Here is an 18,800-nt window from a genome sequence, read left to right as displayed (position 1 = left end):
ACAAGTAGTGGGTCCCAGGTTACTCACAACTTCTGTCTGGCTTGGCTACAGATAGAAGGGATATTCCCATGATCCCCTCCTCAGGTTTTATCATTTGCTAGGATGACTCACAGAACTCAGGAAAATACATTTACAAATGTATACAAAGGGCATTGCAACAGATACAGAAGAACAGCCAGATGAAGAGATACATAAGGCGAGGTCTGGAAGGGTCACAAGTGAAGGAGTTTCTGTCTGTGGGATTGGGGTGTGCCACTCTTCCAGCAAGTGGATATGTTCACTATTCCAGAACTCTCCAAAGCCTGTACTTTCTATGGAGGCTTCATCACATAGGCATGATTAATTATTCACTCAATCTTCAACTCTTCTCCCCTCCCTGAGGATGGGGGATGGGGCTGAAAGTTCCAGGTTTCTAATCTTGGTATGGTCTTTCTGGTGACCAGCCCCCACCCAGGAGCCCACCAAGGGTCACCTCATTAGAACAAAAGATGCCCTTATTGCCCAGGCAATTCCAAGGGATTTAGGATCTCTGTGTCAGGAACCTGGGTCAAAGACCAAATATTAGAACAAAAGATGCTCTTAGCACTCCTATTGCTTAAGACATTACAAGGGTTTTAGGAGTTCCCACATCAGAAACCAGGGTCAGAGACTATTATGTACATATTTCTTTTTATTTCATACATACTATAAACTCTAACCACCATGGAGTCTAGCAAAAAAAGCCATCAAAGGAGATAACATAAATAATCCAGAAGAAGACAAAAAAAGAAAACAGATGGGATGAATAGAAAATATCATGACAGTAGCTTTAAACTCAATCATATCAATAATCACATTAAGTGGAAATGGTGTAAGCTCCCAAATAAAAAGACAGATATTGTCACATTGCATAAAAATGGAAAACCCAACTAACTACATACTGCCCACAAGAAACCCATTTTAACAACAAATATTTAATCTGCATATTTAAAGACTGATATAAATATTTTAAATATAAAGATATGAATGGGTTTAAACGGATGAAAAAAATATACCAACTTTAGGACTAATATTGTCAAACATAGATTTCAGAATAATGAATATTACCAGAGATAGTCATTTCATAGTAATGGAGTCAATTCATCAAGAAGACAACATTCCTAAACATTTATGTATCTAATAACAGCACTTCAAAATATATGAGGCAAAAACTGATAGAACTTCAAGGAGGAATAGAAAAATCCAAACAAATAGAAAACCAGCAAGAATATAGAAGACTTGGACAACAGTATAAACCAACTTGACCAAATTGATACTTTGTAGGTCATTCCACCCAACAAGTGAATGCACATTTCTGTCAAGTTCATGTAGAAAATTTATGAAGATAGAACGCATTCTGGGCCATAAAACAAGTCTCAATATATTTAGGTGGATTCAAGTCCTACAAAGTATGTTCTCTGACCACAATGGAATTAAGTTAAAAATCCATAAAGAGATCTGGAAAAATCTTCAAATATTTGGAAACTATATAATATACTTTTAAATAATACATAGGTCAAAGAAAACATATATTAGAAAGTACTTAAAACAGAAAATGATAATATAGGATTTCACAGTGCTTTGCAGCTAAAGCTGTACTTAGGGGAAAATTTATAGCATGAAAGACGCCTATATTAGAGAAGATCTCCAATCATGACTTCAGCTTTCACCTTAAAAAAGCAGAATAAAAAGAGCAAATAAAACCCAAAAATGTGAGAAGAATGGAAATTATAAAGATCAGAGTGAAAATTTGTGGGAAAAAAATACACAGAACCAATAAATAGAAAAAATCAAAAGCTGGTTGTGAGAGAAGGTCAAGAAAAATGGTAAACCTCTTGCCAAACTTAAAACATAATCAGTATCAGGTATGAGAGAGGTGATATCACTATTAAGGGGATAATAAGGGATATTATAAACAAATTTATGTCAGTAAATTTGGCAATTTAGAAGAATGCGACAAACTTGTTGAAAGATACATACCACCAAATATTAAGTAGACTGAATTTGAATATTAAGTAGACCTGAAGAAATTGGAATTACATTTTTTTTAATAGACAAGGTCTTGCTCTGTCACCCAGGCTTGAGTGCAATGGCACAATCATAGCTCACTGTAGCCATGAATTCCTGGGCACAAGTGATCCTCCCACATAGCTGGGACTACTAGCACATGCCACCATGCCTGGTGAAGTTTCGTCTTTTTTTTGTAGGGATAGTGTCTTGCTATGTTGCCTAGGCTGACCTTGAACTTCTGGCCTCAAGCGATCCTTCCACCTTGGCCTTCCAAAGTGCTGGGATTACAGTCATGAGCCATCATGATGGCCTTGATTTACATTTTTAACAATATGCAGATTTTCTTTGGGCTGCCTTTCCTCCCAGTTTTTCAAATGAGTGTGTACCTTCATGTTTGTGTATTCACATGCAGAAAACTTTGGACATATTTTTTTGCAACTGAAATAGCTTTCAAGTTTCTGAAGAAAACTTCTTTTCATGAATGCTAAGTTCTTGAGGGGGAAAAGTCTTCCTTTCAGGCTGAACTGCAGAGAGGAGGTTTCCAAGGAATGAGTGTCCATCTGGAGACATTCAAGCCTGACTCTCCGGATTTCCTTTGTTTAGAAATACGTGCTTCCCAGATATTTGCAAAGATGGGAGTGTGCTGCTGTGAGTGCCTGCGCTGTGGGGGGCCCTTCAAGGCACATGACAAGGGTGGAGCCAGTCACCTGAGTGACTTGGAGGCCCCACGCTTCCCTGGGTTTCCATCCCCACTTCTGCACCCAGGAAGGGGTTCAGAGCTGAGGGATGAGCCTCTAGTGTAATGCACATGGGGCAGTTTCCCCCAGAATCTTGAACAACTTGAATTTAGGACATCTTAGTCTGTCCCACTTTAATTAGGGGAAAATCAACTTAAGGGTCTCCTCAGTTCTACATGGTCATTTGTTGGAATGTGGAGGGAGGCTGGGACGAGTTCTTATCTCTTTTGCTCAGAAATATGTAAGCAAGAAAACATGGCCATGGTTGGAGGAAGAGGCCCGAAAGGAGACTCAAGGGGTCATTGGCTGTTAAAGCAGCAGGAGACCTAGAGACACTGGGATGAGCCAGGGAGACATGAGAGTGGCCTTCAGGAAGTGTGTGCCTCTGGGATTATGTGGTCTCAACTGGCAGTAGGTGCCCAGGAGCTGTGGGTACCCGGAGGGCAGAGGCAGAGCCAACATGTGCTATATAATATTTTCAACTTTCAACATTCCTCTGTGGTTAGAGGACTTGTACTATATTTCAGATATGCATAGAAGATCTGGCAAAGGGGACTATGCCTACCAGCCACATTCCAGAAGCCACTAATTGGAAGACACTATATGACAAATTACTTGAATTGGGTGTTCCATATGAGTTCAGGGATGACATTCCTATTAGACTATTCAGGGCTTTCGGGGTGTTTGGTAATGTCTCTGTTCCAGTTTCATTCCACGAGTCCCTAGTGAGTACCTGCTATGTGCCCCTATCCAGTGCCTGTTTCTCTGGTCCTTGACCCAGGCCTTCCCAAAAGGAGCTTTCAGTTTAGTAAAGGGGAGACAGCAAGGCTAATTAGAGACAAATCAGAGACTTAGGGCTGCTGCTCAGAGTGTGACCCACAGGAAGCAGACATGTGCAGAGGCAGAACCAGTGTGGGTGGGAGTTTGGGGAAGGACCAATCTTAAGCTGAGTAGAGCTGGGACAGGTATCAGAGGGCCAGTATTAGTCTGGATGGTTTATTAGGCCAACACGAGGTGGCTTTTTCCATATAACAAAATGTTCAACAACTCTAGTAAAATTGATACGATGTATAAACCCAGGTGAATTAAAGTTAATGTTTAAGGTTTAGGATTTAAGGGACTAGAAAGGCCTTTGTGGCTCCATCTGGAAAAAGCTTTTGGGAACACCAAACAGGTGGCATCGGGCCTGTGGGGGATGTGCACAGCCTGGGGCCCCTGCACGTATATTTCTAGGCACTGTTTTCTCCAGGGAGGTCGGGGAGAGGGAGGTATGCCCTGGCCTTGATCTGCAATATTGAGGTCATTGGTAAAAGTTCTTTAGGTTTCCTTAAAGGTGTTACCAACAGTCATATTGTGGGGTGAGTTAGGGGGACAATAACTTAGGAACACTGTTGAGGAGTGCTGTCTTGAAGGCCACCTATGGCCATGTGCCTGCTTGTTAGAATTGTGGACACCAGAAGACAGGGATGGGGTCTAGGGAACTTGACTCTAACTGGAACTCAGCTGGGCACATGGCAATTGGGAGTCCCATTCCAGGCGCAGAACTGGGGTGCAGGGTCTGCTGGATGTGAAGGTCTGAATAGGAAACAGAACACTAGCTATATCCTAAAGGAAGCCTAAGCTCACAGCACTGTGAGAGTAGGGGTGCGGTGCACCAGTATTTTTTGGTGAATGCTAATGTTGGTTTAAGTACCTGGGCTGGCATGCCCCCTCCTGTTATGTGAAGGGTTTAGATCCTTTCTTGGCTAAGAAAATGAAGCAGTAGGCTGACTGGCATTTTATTATGAAGTTTCTTCCATGTATGTAGCCTTCAGAGTGAACGGGCTGTGGCAACTTCAAATGAAAATCAGATGAACCAAACCACCCCCAGTTTACACATGAGTGTGTTCTGGGGGAAGGAAACCGGCTTCCAAAAGGTAATGCTGGCCAAAAAAAAAACCAAAAAAACGTAATGCTGAAATAATCAAATATTTGTTTAAATTATTACTTGCTATGCAAACAATTTTAAGAATTTAATGGAAATTTAAAATAGATGTCTATGGGGAGAAAGGGAAGAAGGTATCCTTCAAATAAGTTTCCCCTAATATTGTTTTAACTATTTGTCTTTAAAATGTTTTTCCTTTTATGTATTTGTACACATGTATGCATATCTTATGGGGTCACAACCTTACAATATGCATAGTTCTCTTTCCATTTTCACCTTGGCATTTTTATATAGTTGCTTCATGGATTGATTATCTGCTTATTTATCTGAGACAGTGTCTTACTGTGTCACCCAGGCTGGAGTGCAGTGGTGCAATCTCAGCTCACTGTAGCCTTGACCTCCTAAGCTCGAGTGCTTCACCTATCTCAGCCTCCCGCATAGCTGGGACTACAGGTGCATGCCACCAGGCCTGGCTAATTATTTATTTTTTTGTAGAGATGGAGTTGCCCAGGCTGGTCTCAAATGTCTGCGCTCAAGCAATCCTCCCACCTTGGCCTCCCGAAATGCTAGGATTAGAAATGTGAGCCACCACGTCAGGCTGGATTTTATTGTTTTACTTGCAAGTTGACAATTTATAATTGTATAATTTTATGGGGAACAAGATGATGTTATGATTTATGAATACAATGTGGAATAATTAAACTAGTCAACATATCCAGCACCTCAATACTTAATATATTTTGTGGTGAAAACATTAGAAGCTTCATGGATTTTTAAATGAGCCTTGTTCACAGTTGCATAATGTGTGAGCAGTTCAGAGTTGAATAAAATACCCTTCTTCAGAGAGCTAGGTTATTTCTGTTCATTTCCTATTAGAAATAGTATTTTCATGTTAAATTTAATGATTTCTTGAAGAGAAATGTTTTGGGTGCAAATTAGGGAACAATTTAAGGAAGAAAAGTCAGGATTTAAGGGACTCAGAAAGTGGGCAAAGAAACTTGAAACCGTCAAAACAGGGGCCACTGTGAGTTGTTCCCCACCTCCTAGATGGCTCACCTGAGGTCACGTGTGCTCCTGGAGGCTTTCAAGATGGTTTTACGTCACTTTCACTGCGCTGTGTTAGGTCCACTCAGATGCTGTGGAAAGGTGACTGTGTTTTACTCTTCTCTGTATAGTAAGAGAAGGGTGGGCTCCTCTCTATAATACTCTGATCAGAAAAATCCAAAGTTGCACTTTTCACTTTGCAAAGCGGGTAATTGGCTTCACAGAACCTTGGAATAATGATCATGTCGTGCCTGAAATGTTTTATTCCTGATCACACTGGTGGGACTTCTGCTTGGGAGAGGAGACAGAAACCACGGAAACTTTAAACCAAAGGTTTTGATGTCCCTGCTCCCTTGAAGACCCATGGAAAAGCAGTAACATACAGTCACACAGCACGGGATTCAGTTTACAAGAACTTAGGCAAGTTGCAACAAAACAAAACAGTTAGAAAGTAAAATAACCAACATTTGACAAGTTTCACAGTCCACTCTGAGGTGGAATCCTAGAATCTTGGCCTGGGAAAGGATACTTCGATCCCTTGTCCTGCTGACTGTATACTTTCTGAGGTCTCCTGGCAGATGGGCATGGAGCCTGTTGAGCTAGAACCTTTCCTGAGACAGGGAGGTCACTGCCCCATGAGCTACGTTGGTTGCTCTAATTGTGGGCAAGTTTTTCTAGTGGCAGTGTCATCTGCTGTTCTGGAGCTTCCTCTGGTGGCCCTCCTTCTGCCTGTGGAGTAACACCAAACATACTGATTTTTCTCTGCCCATGCTTCAGCTGAGGCTGGGCTTCTCCCAAGCCTGTTCCTGTCTAGCCTGAACATCTTATTTTCTAATTTATTTCTCATTAGACAAAATTCTCAAACCCTTGCCATTCTGGCTAGTCTTCTCTGGACGAAGTCTGGTTCGTCAATGTCTGGCTTAAAGTGTGGTACTCATAATGATGTTTCTGGAGTTAGAACTTGATGAGAAATTCCACTTAAGCTTGGGAGAGTGAAAATAACAGAAAAAAAAAAAAAAAAAAAAAGACCTACTGATTCAACCCAAATGTATCCATTGCCTTCTGAATGATGGGGTCAGTTGCTTCTCTGGGTTATTGGGGTGGGGTGGGAGGAGGATAATAGAGCCCCAGAAAAGAAGAGTTGGGCTTGACTTGCCTTTTCCTAGCAAAGAAAATAGTGTCTCTTTTACTTGCAGTCCTAGAATATCCGGCAAGATTCTTAGAGATCACATCTATCAACTTTCTGATGTCACAACCTGCCCCAGATCACAGAGAGATTTAATGACAGGGTCCTAAGTTGGAGTCCAGATCTGTATGGTTGTTTCTATCAATTTCTGCTGCTCCCCTCTTCTGCCTGCTCTGTCTCTCCCTCTGCATTTCCCCTGAAACCCCTACTCCTAAGTCCCTTTTACTATTCTTACCTGAAAGCTTCCTTTTGAAAACACAAGCACCAAAGTCATAAGATACCTTGGCACCTTTTTTTTTTCCCATGAGAATCTTTTACACTGTGGTTTGTGAAGGAAGCTGACTTTAACAATCTAGGTGATATGGTGGTTAAAAAGAAAGAACAGTGGCCGTTAAAATAGTACGTGTCTAAATATGTCAGTAGGTACAAGAGCTATCTTGTCCCACTGGGGCTACAGGAAATGTATTCACTAAAATGTGCAGGTCATAGATAGGTCGAAGAGATAGCACAGTACAGTACAGGTGTCAAACCAGCCACAGTGTGATTTCTACAATGTGATCTAAGATTACTGGAACAGAAATGCCCATCTTTAGAAAATACCTTAGTATTCATATGGGCACTCATAGAAAACTCATTTAAACAAAATTTCTGCAGCATCAAGGACTATCTTTAATTTGACACTCTGGTCTACATACTGCCTCTAGACTATTTCTTAGATATTCTAATTTGTTCTTGTGTTTCTGTATGCTTTCATTCACCTACTCATTTAATAACTATTTTTGAGCGCCTCCTTTATGACAGTGACTCTCTTCCCTGCCTCCTCTTTCTGAATTCTACTCTGAATCCTTTAAGATTTGGCTGGAGTCTCACATCTTTTGGGATGCCTTTGTTGTTCATTCCAGCCCACAGACTTCTTCTGCTCTTTATACTTCCTGTACTCATCATCTCCTTTGGATATTTAATGCTTTCATGTGTAGACTTTGCCAACTGGCCTTAACCAATTGGATAAACAAACTGAACATCTCTTCAGCCATTTGCAGCCAACCAACTTCATGTGCATTTTCTCATTTCACCCTCACAGCATTCAGGTTAGTATTATCATTCTTATTGCAAAAGTAGGCAAGCTGAGAGCTCAGAGATTAAGAGACTTGCTTGTCATACAACTGAAGGTAATGATGTAAGACTCAAAACTCAGATTGCTTCAACTGACTCTAAATCTTCTGCTTTTTCTCTTTCCCCACACTATATTTGTCTAAACTTCCTTTTATTCTCTATTGGGTTTTACACATTATTGGCACTCAACTACATTCTCGTCAGTTGAATTACTCTGAAACTTTCTGCTTTAGTTTGAAGGCTATTGAAGGGCAAATTCACTTGGAAACCATCAAGGAAATATGGAAATGTCAGATTGTATTATGGCCATTTTTGTTTCTAGTGTTAGCTGCTTGGGCTGAGCCTTCCAGAAGACAAGGAAGAAGATAAAATCAATACATTGCCATTATAAAGCAGCTTACTACTACACAACTTCAGCTATCATGTCATGTCCCTCGTATACCCAGAAGAGAAATCAATATTTGGGGTGGCTGAGGAGTGGGGAGAGTGCAATCAAATTGCCCTAAACACAACAGATAGATCCCTGACATCTAGCACAATTCTGTATATTCTACCCAGGTGCCTCAGCATCCACATCAACTCAGCTCAAGGTTGCTATTTAAATTGGGAGTTTGGCTTTGTTTACTTGTTGGTTTGTTTTTCATTTTTTTAATGTGGGCTCTGGCAGGTCTCTACACCAGCATGAGTTTAAGGAATTACTAGTTCCACACACTCTGTCCTATACTTGGTGCCATATTGATCTATTTACGTTACATCTGTGAATAAAGCAGTTTCATTTCTTCCCTTCCTATTTGTATACCCTTTATTTCCTTATCTTATTGCAGTAGGTAGGACTTCCAGTACGATGTTGAAAAACAGTGATGAGATTGAACATCCTTGCCTTATTCCTCATCTTGGGAGAAAACATCCAGTTTCTCACTATTAAATATGATATTAGCTGTAGGTTCTTTGCAGATGTTCTTCATGAAGTTGATGATGTTTCCCTCTATTTCTAATTTGCTGAGAGTTTTATCATGAATGGTTGTTGGATTTTGTCAACTGCTTTTTTTTTTTTATCAATTGATAGTGTCATATGACTTTTTTTCTTTCGCTTATTGATGCCTTGGATTACACTGATTTTTCAAATGTTGAACCAGCCTTGCATACCTGGAATAAATTCCACTTGGTTATGGTGTATAATTCTTTTTATATATCATTGGATTCTATTTGTTAATATTTTATTGAGGATTCAGATTGATCTACTTAAGCCACAGCCATAAACAAATCACTCTCTTGTTCTAAAGTCTCAGTGGTTTCCAGTGCAATCAACTAAAATCCAGATTTTTTAGTCATTCAAAGTCCTCTATAGCCTGGCTTCAATTTACTTTTCAGTGCTTCCCTTCCACCACATTCTGTGAAGTACCTTTATTTCTCTAAACTTTTTCTATAGTTTCTTACCTTCCTGTGTTTGAATACCCCTATTCCCTTCATCTGCTACCATACTAGGTATAACTTTCCATTTTTTTCTACCCCAATTTTCTAAAATCTTATTTCTTTTCAATATCTAGCTTAAATAATAATAATTCTCTCATATTGGTAACTGTGTCTTTTCTTTTGTCTCTGTCTTCTGAAACACAGTATCTCATATATGAGGCACTTAATGGGCATTTTCTGAAATGAAAGGAACCTGGAATTTAACTTTGGTCTTGTTGATCAGAATATGACTCCAGTCTTTGCTTTTTTATTTTAGATATTGAGATCATCTAGTCCAGTTTTTCAATCAGAGTAGTGATCCTATCTATAAAATCTCTGACAGAAAGACGTTTCTGTGATGGTATTCACTACTTCAAGATCCATATTGTTGCTGGGCTTTGTTAGGTAGTTTATGTGATATACTGGGAAGTCATTGACCCACCTATGACTTCCATCACTGATACAGTGGTCACTGGAGGAATGAAATGTTTACAGGGAGGCAGCCTATAGAGTAGAAAGAATTTAGGTTTTGGCACCGATCAGTCTTTGGATCAAAGTTTACTCTGCTACTTACTAGCTGTATTGTCTTAGATGAGTCAATGCATTTGCTAGAGCCTCCATTTCTCCATCTTAAAAATGGGGATAATACCTTTCTAGAAGAGTTAGAATGAATGACAAAATGTATGCATGAAACAATTATGTAGAGCTTCAGGTACAGCTCCTGGAATAAAGAAAGTGACAAATGGTAGCAACTATTGTTAAGCTCCTTTAGTGTATGCAGTACTCTATTATGTGTCATGGGGGAATTTATAAACTAATTTATAAGACTAATCCTTCCCACTTAAGGAACTTAAGGCTAATTTGAATTTTGTCCCAGATTTGTTGCTTGAGATGAATAAGAGGAGAAACGTTCCTTCAATTCCCTATGGGATGAGTCCAGGTGGGCAGGTGAAGTTTGTAACTTCCAATGGAGGCAATGTCACAGTTTCTTGGGATCAGAGCTGGTCTTCTAGAGTTGACTGATATATGACCAGTTCAGCTGAAGTTTCTAGTGGTGGTTTGGGAAGGCCAGACTGTTACTGTGATGTTTGTGTGGGAAGGAAAAAGGGAAACAGACCCTCAGGGTTTAATGGGTAAGCTGAGTGAGCTATAGACAGTGGGGCAAGAAGGGAAAAAACAAATGAGAATTCCTTAGAACTTTCTTTTCACATCATCAGAAGACTTTGTGGGGACAAGTAACTATTTTCAATGATAACAATTCATAGTGATATCCAAACCTTTTAAAAACATCAGTACAGTCTTCCCCCTTCTCTCTCACGATAGCACTCTCGTTTTATGACTTATGAAGGTAATCATGTGTAGCTCATTTTGGTTAGGCCATACAATATTTTTTAGCTGTGAACTGGTATTAGGATTCGAATGTCCTGGGTGCTTTATTAAATGTTTTGTGGTCTTAGTGGGCAATTGGTAATAGCTACTTTGAACATTTTCTAGGCTAACATGCTAGAGGGTGATCTCTATGACATACAACGTTTGGAACTTTGCCACAGATTGGAATAGATGCATAACTAGCTCCTGTGGGAATCATCGCTGCTCTTGTTGGCCCCCTTCTTGGTGGAGGTTCAGTGAATTGTCATGCTGGCTCCAATCCTGATTAGACTCCTTAAACTGGCAAAAGAGGACATTAGCCCCCACCCTCTACTTGGCTTATGGTCAAAGCATATCCAGTCTTCCTTTGACAAGAACAATACATTGTGTGAATCTCAAGTTTTTGCCTGATAGTATAACTTCAAACTCTGCAGCTCTATTCTTATCAGAAGCTCATTTTTTAAGAAAGAAATAATTGTTCATAGAAGATTGCTTGAAGGATAAGCCATTCATTTCTTTTTCCATATGCTACATGCTATCCTTGGGTCAAGAGGTACCATCAGATGGTTGCAGACTAGACTGAATTGCCTAGGTCTTTCAAATAGTTCATTTGATTAATGGAACTTTGACGTTTGTTGTTAGTCTGTACTGAGGAACTGAAACCTGCTATTGTATTCACTGAGGGTCATTACGGAAGGTGGAAGTCATTCCAACCTACTACATTGGGGGCGGGGGGAAAATTCTCCCTGGTTTCAATACCAGGAAAACTTGGGCTTCACCTGGCATCTGCTGTTATCTTTTAGAAACCAGAAAACTTGTAATCAATATTACCATCTGTGGATTTGCCACAGGAAGCACACTGTAACATTTGTGGTCCTCTCTCTCCTTAGTATTGTGTCTTACTTCTTGTTTTATCTCTTTTGCCCACTTTATTTTTCCTTTGGCCTAATTTTCTCATTGAAACAAAACTATAATTGAACTTCAAGGAGATCTGCAGCTGCCATGAATTCCTTTATGAACAAGTTAGGGCAAGGCAGAATTTTTAAGAGCCTACTATCCCTTGGTGAAGGTCAGCACAGTTTGTGGGAAATTCCAGAGGAGAGAGCAAAGAGGGGAGTATTTGCCTGAGAGAACAAAGGTCAGCATCTGTTTGCATCTCAGCTCTGCAAAACCCTCTTCTAACCCTTACTGGTCACATGCAATATGCTCAAACCACGAAGTTTGGTTTTTTTAGGAAATTACAGAGGTGTTCCAGAAATGGAAATTCTGTACTTAGTCTCCAGAAATCCACTCAGACTTTGTGGGTGATTGGGGTCAGAAAACCAAACACGCCCGCTGTCAAGACTCCACAGCCCAGTTAGCCGTACATCTGGGGGAACTAGCAGCTGCTCTGAGCACCCCTCTCCCCTTGCATGGCAGTCTCATGCATCTCTGGCTCAGCTCACATGTGCAGGTCTCCAATTGATTAACTTTATTTCATCTACCAAAAAGACAGGTGGGCCTTTGGTCTTGATACATTTCTGACGAAGAGGCAGAGGTTCTTGGGATGACTCTCAGAAGTCATGGTATCCTCAAGCCAAGAATGTCTTTGGCTGTGGCCTCTCCCCTTGGCTTCCCCGACTCCCCCGCCCTCTGTGCTCTGTGCTCAGCCTACAGTGACCTCCCCTCTTTTTGAACATTCAAGTGGTATATGCGTCCTTCAATGCTCAGTTCCAGTCCTTTCAGTTCTCTCTACCCCTCTAACAGTTACCCTCTACAGCTAGAATTTCTGCAGCCTTTGGTCTGGAGCATGCTTAGCCCTTAAATTCTGCTATCCCTGTGACTAGGACATTTTATTTGTGGTTCCTCTCCAACTAGATTTTTTAATCTTCTAAATGGGAACATACATATCCTAGCTTTGGTCTTTTATTTTTCACAGATGCTAACATGATTCTAAGCAGCAAGAGTTACTAAAAGTCTTCTTCTCTTCCTCTTCTTCATCATCTTTCTCCTTTCCATCTTTCTTGCCCCCTCCTCCTATTGCTCTACACTGTCATCTTCCTATTCCTCCTGCTTTTCCTTATTAGCTGTATGTGGGACTCGGTATTAATCAGCTTTGCTGTGGTGACAAGTAACCCTCATACTTCAGTGGCTCAAAAAACATAGATTTGTTTCTGTTTCATGAATATGCTAGATTAGCTGGGGCCCTGTTCTGTGTCTTCTCATCTGGGACCCAGCTGAAAGAGAAGCCCAGATTCAAGACAAGTGATGACCAAGGGAAAGTGTAAGAGAACTGGAAAAAACTTGCATTGTCCCTCATGCTTTTCTCTGTCATTTCCATTTACATTGTATTGGCTCCACTGAGTCTCGTGGCTGAGTCTGACATGGGCAGGGAAGCATACCCTACTTACAGGAACATACTCAAGTCACTTGGTCATGAGTGTCTTGCAATCATCTCTCAAGAAAGGGAGCCAAGAGTTGGGAACAATGGAAACATTTACTACAGACGACTTCTAGTTGCCTGGCTCTGCTTGGTGCATTACATGAGGCAATGAATGTTAAATTCCAGGTACAGAAATTTTATGACACATTTTAGGTCTATTCTAGTCCCATTTGAGCCCTATTTTGTAATGAGGAAATGGAAACTTAGATAACTTAGGCAGCTTTTGAATGAATGTTTGCATTTCTTTCAGCTTTTCTTGCTGACTGCAATGCCCAGGTCCCACCATCATTTCTCTTTTCAAACTAGTGCTCCCTCCCAGTACCACTCTTACAGTTTTCCACTGTGATCCTATAGAAAAAGAGCCCTCAGTAGGTCTTAGATGATTATTTATTAACTCTGAGATGAAGAAAGTTATATCATAAAAAAACTCTGGGCAGTGGCTCACAGCTTTAACTCCAGCACTTTGGGAGGCCAGCAAATTCTAGAAATGCAGGGTCTCAGAATTTTACCTCCCATGTATCTTTTACCAGGAATATACTGGAGCATGTGCTCCGTCAAAACATTTGTGTCTCCTCTGTTCCCAGTGAGAAAGCAGTATGCAATAGAGGATGAGGGCCACACCCGGAGAATGAACGTAGTGGGTAGTCTGAGAGTGAAAGAGAGCAAAGGCACAGGGCATACCAAGCAGCAGATAGCACTGTTTCTGCTCTCAGGTCCACATGACTTGATGTCAGACATTTTCCCCCCAGTCACATGAACCAATATGTCTTTTCTTGTGTAAGCTAGTTCCAGTTTGATCTGTGTTCCTTGCACCAGAAGGAGTCTTGACCAACATAATGCATATGACAGTTGCATGGCTTTCTAAAAATACCACTTTTGATCTGGATCTGTTCACATAACTTTTGCAAAACAAACAAAATTCCTTCTTTCCTTTCAGAGAATCAATTGAGCACAAAAATGTGCTGTGTACAATGTTTGATCTAGCTAACAACGACAACAATGGATATCTATAACAAGTTGCATTTCAATTTTTTTCCCCAAATTTTGCTGAGAGTAAAAAATAACATCATTAAATAAAACTTTTCAAAGATTAAGACTTATCTCTACTTCCATCAATGTATATTTTTGCAGTTTCCTGTGTTTTCATCTGCTGTTTCTTTATGTGCAAGATAAGGTTTTCCATGGTTGTAATCATGGTGTGCCCCAAATTTGGAACTCTACTTTTTCTCTATTAAATCATAAAATCTTCATTCATCATATTTAACGTCTGTAGAATAGGTTTTTCAGTCTCAGCATTATTGACATTTGGGGAGACTGTCCTATACATTGTAGTATCCTTGGTCACTCCTCATCAAGTGCCAATAGAACTCACCCTCCCCCCAGGCTGGGACAACCAAAAATGTTTTCAGGCATTGTCAAATGTCTCTTGTGGGGCAAAGTCATCCTTCACGGAGAACCATCACTGTATAGTACTCCTTTGATTTAACACCATAGTTGGTTTTTTTTTTGTTTTTGTTTTTAAACAAGTCCCCTATTTAAATTACTTTGAATTTATTGCTTTTACAAATGATGCAGAACTAAAAGTTCTGGGTATACACCTTTTTATAATTCAAAATTGCTGTCTTGAGAATAAATTCAAGATGATCAAGAGGTAGAAACACTTCTGTAGATTTTGATACTCATTACTAATTTGCTTTTCAAAAGAATCCCACCAATCTTGGTATCAGGAACAATGAAAGAATGTAATAGTTTTCCTGCCATCTTGCCAGTGCATCATCTAATATGTCGCAATTTCAGCATCATGTGGTGAAAGGAATCTAGAATTTGAAGTGAAACTGGCCTGGATCAAAACCCCACATAAGCACTGATAGCAAGTTGGCCTCAGGTAGTTACTTTATCTCTCAGCTCTGATGTTTGTAAGAGTGTTTGAACATCTCTACCTTGCAAGGTGGTTGTTCTTGAAAACAACTGTTATTAACTGTCATTATGCATTGCTGTCCTGGATATTCAAAATACCTCTGCCCGTAAGGCAGGCAGTGGAAAATATAATTTCTGTTTTACAAAGGCCGGAGAGGGGAAGGAATTTATCAGAGTCACACAGGAGACCTGGGCTTCCACAGAGCCTGGAGGTTTATTGCGCCAGAAAGGTTGTTTCATTCTAGCCATCTGTATATGCCTCTACCAGGTGCCTGCCCTGCTGCAGGCTGTGGGAGTTGCCAGAGGAAGGGGTGGCAGAGATTACTGTCTGACACGTGAAATTACAGGAGCTCCGTGTCTGGTACTGCTAAAGATTCCCAGATTCTAGGGATTCTTCTCTGTCCTTCACTCCCAGGACTTCTGTTGTCAGCATGACTGGGCAGCCCTATGCCTGACATATATCCTGACTCCTTTTACTCTCCCCAGTTGGCTCCTAACGGGTACCTTGCTTCTGCTGTCACCCTCCGTGGTGCAGTCTCTACAAGGCCTCAGCCTTAAACAGCAAATTAGATTATGTCACACCTCTCCTTGACCCCTATAATGCCTTCCCATTGCACTTAGAATAAATACTAGCTACATACCAGGGTCAGTAACTTACCCCAGTGGCTCTCAACCTTATGCTTAGAGTCACCTGGAATTTTTTTTTTACAGAGACAAACAAAACCAACTACACACCAAAACTCGCGTGGTCCCCTGGTTTTAAAAATAACCTTCACTTTTTAAAAGCTAATGTCATTATAGAGAAACTGAAAACCACTAGAAGCAAAGAACAAAGTCATCCACAATCACAAGCAATTTAGTTTCACATGTCCTTCTAAGTCCTATTTGTGTAGATACAACATCCAATTTTATGGACTTGAGATCATATATTATGTATCATGCCTTTTCACACATCATGAATATTTACCAATTCAAAATCTTAAAGCTATATGAGTATTCTGATAACCAGCAACACATTACACCAACTCCATCTGCTAGAAAAAATATAATCCTCCCTTGCTTAGGACTAAAATTTCATAGAAGGCCCAAATGATAACATGCCTCTAGATAAAAGCATTAGCAGAGTTCTGATTAAAACACTGTATTTTCTTAATGCTCAATTTAAAATGAAACATAAAGCAGCAGAATACACTATAGCAAGAAGGTATGTTTCCATCGAATTACTTACTGTATTCCTATAGTACAGCCAAAAGAGTTGCACATATATCAATGGCTAGTGTCAAAATGTAAACATGGACACATTTGCATACATCTCTCCCTTTGTACTTCATTCTGCCCCTCTGCTGCCAACCTAATGAACAAGTTCTAACATACACTGCTCAGACGTGGTTTAACGATTCCATGTCCAAGATGCATCTTTTCTATCAATTATAACAAAAAAATTAATAAATTGCCTAATTCACTAGCTCTACTTTTTAACATACATTGTCACCCCAGGACTTTCATAAAGCTCAGATGTTGCAAAATAATAAGACTTGTCCACAACAAACACAGGCACTTTACTGAAAATGCTCATATGGTTATGATTTTAAACCATCTTCTAGATATGGAGATACTAGCAAAGAGACCTTTCTTTCATCCTTCCTCTTCTCCCCCTTCTCCCTCTCCCACCATCCCAATGACTAAGTATACTACTGTGTCTAGCTCCAAGGGGTGGATTACCAAACTCAATCCCAGAAGACAGGACTTCCTATAAACAAACAAAAGGACATTTATAAAGGGATTGTTTTACGTTAGTCAACTTATATACAGTAGTGAGCATTAATAAAATGTACACAAAACCACGGTTAGATTAGAACATGAAAATCTCTTCAGATATGACCAGACTGGCCTGGAACTTCCTTCTCAGGTCTTCTGTCCTATGTCCTTTAACTCACTGAACAAACATGGAAGCTTTGCTTCCAGAGGTGGTCTATCCATTTCAAAGTCACCTCCAGAAGACATGTATTTTGTTTTTTTTTTTTTGAGACAGAGTCTTTGCTCTGCCACCCAGGCTGGAGTGCAATGGCACAATCTCCGCTCACTGCAACCTCTACATCCGCCTCCTGGGTTCACGCGATTCTCCTGCCTCAGCCTCTGGAGTAGGTGGGATTACAGACACCCACTACCACTCCTGGCTAATTTTTGTATTTTTAGTAGAGACGGGGTTTCACCATATTTGTCAGACTGGTTTCGATCTGACCTCGTGATCTGCCCGCCTCGCCTCCCAAAGTGCTGGGATTACAGGCATGAGCCACCACGCCCGACCTATGATTTCTTTTTAAACAAATGAGAATTTACAAGATGTGTGATTTTCTCACTGTCATTCGTTGGCAACCTCTTCACATCTAGAAAGCCTAAACGTGGAAAATGTTTTCTTTTAAAAGGTTGGAGGGAAGTCGAGAGCAACTTTTTCATGTTATATACACACAAGCTTTCTATAAACGGTCAGTAAACCTTCCCAAAGGGTGGTGGGCATGTCCAGCGGGCCAACTGTGCCCTGTCATCCTACCATTTCTCTTGCAACATAGAGGTCTGGTAGAACAATCACCAACCCGCGATGGCCACTCATCCTTCTACTCACCCTCCTCCGGGACTTGGCTCACCTTCTGTGCCGTTAACGCCTGTCGGTTGTCCTCAGGACTCAGTAGGTCTGGTTCAACTGGGACTGAGCGGTCACTGCAGGCCTACGCTCTATGTGGCTCTGTGGCCTAAGGAGGCCTCCGTAGACCCGCCCCTCCACACCCTAGCGACCTCCCTGTCGCTGCCATGCTTCCGGCCAGCCACGGCATCTGCCACTCAAAGGCTCTGCATCCGGACGGCTTGGCAGGGGTGTCCTCTGGAGATCCAGCGGTCTGCGGGGTCGTCTGGGAGAGGCTGCTGCCACCATCAGGTCACAGAGGTGGGTTGAGGAATATGGTCGATGCTCCTTCAAGGCCTGGGTGTGGCCAGTGGGAGACACAGCAAGGGCTCTGGGGTGTCTGCAGGGCTGAGGCCCCAGTCTGTCCCGGGGCTCCCCCAACTCGTTGGCCCAGGAGTTGGCCGCGGAGCTCAGCGTCTCACTGTGATCTCTGCCTGAACTCTGGAAGGCTTTTAAAAAATACCGATACCTGGACTTCCTACAGATTAATTAAACCAGGCATGTTGGTTTGTCCAGACTTTGTTAGCTCTTTGAGCCATTTTAGCATCCAGGGGTTCTTGGGGGTATGAGCTAAGACTGGTATTAAAATCCTTACTTTGTCAGGCTGAGTGGATTTCTGTCGTAGGTCTATGAAAAACCGGGAAATAAGCCCATGCATTCATTCATGTTCACATTCGTTCGTTCATTTGTATAGGAAATTCTCATTTATGTTCATCAGTAAGATTGGTCTGTAATTTTACTTCCTTAAAATATACTAGTCAGGTTTTGATATCAAGATTAATACCAATCTTATAAAATCAGTTTTGAAGCTTGCCATCTCTTTTGGTTTTTTGGAAAGTTTATGTAAGACTGACAAAATATCTTCATTAAACCTAAATTTATGTAAGACTGACAAAATATCTTCATGAAGTCTTGGGTAAAGTTTACTT

At 40.9% G+C, this 18,800-nt stretch overlaps 1 protein-coding gene across 1 annotated transcript in view; it reads right to left on the bottom strand.

The window, feature by feature from the left end:
• TMEM247 (transmembrane protein 247) overlaps positions 1 to 17,908 on the bottom strand; it is a 58,129-nt gene extending 40,221 nt beyond the window's left edge. The window contains exons 1-3 of the mRNA XM_017862693.1: positions 17,815 to 17,908; positions 6,199 to 6,462; positions 5,746 to 6,021 (exon numbers count right to left, since the gene is read on the bottom strand). The gene's annotated coding sequence lies outside the window, so the exon portion shown is untranslated. The remainder of the gene's footprint in view (positions 1 to 5,745; positions 6,022 to 6,198; positions 6,463 to 17,814) is intronic.
• Between the last annotated feature and the right edge of the window lie 892 nt (positions 17,909 to 18,800).

Source organism: Rhinopithecus bieti, unplaced genomic scaffold (genome assembly GCF_001698545.2).
Source record: "Rhinopithecus bieti isolate Rb0 unplaced genomic scaffold, ASM169854v2 scaffold_61117, whole genome shotgun sequence".
In the NCBI taxonomy this organism is placed as follows: Eukaryota; Metazoa; Chordata; class Mammalia; order Primates; family Cercopithecidae; genus Rhinopithecus; species Rhinopithecus bieti.
This window is presented reverse-complemented; position numbering and strand designations above follow the sequence as displayed.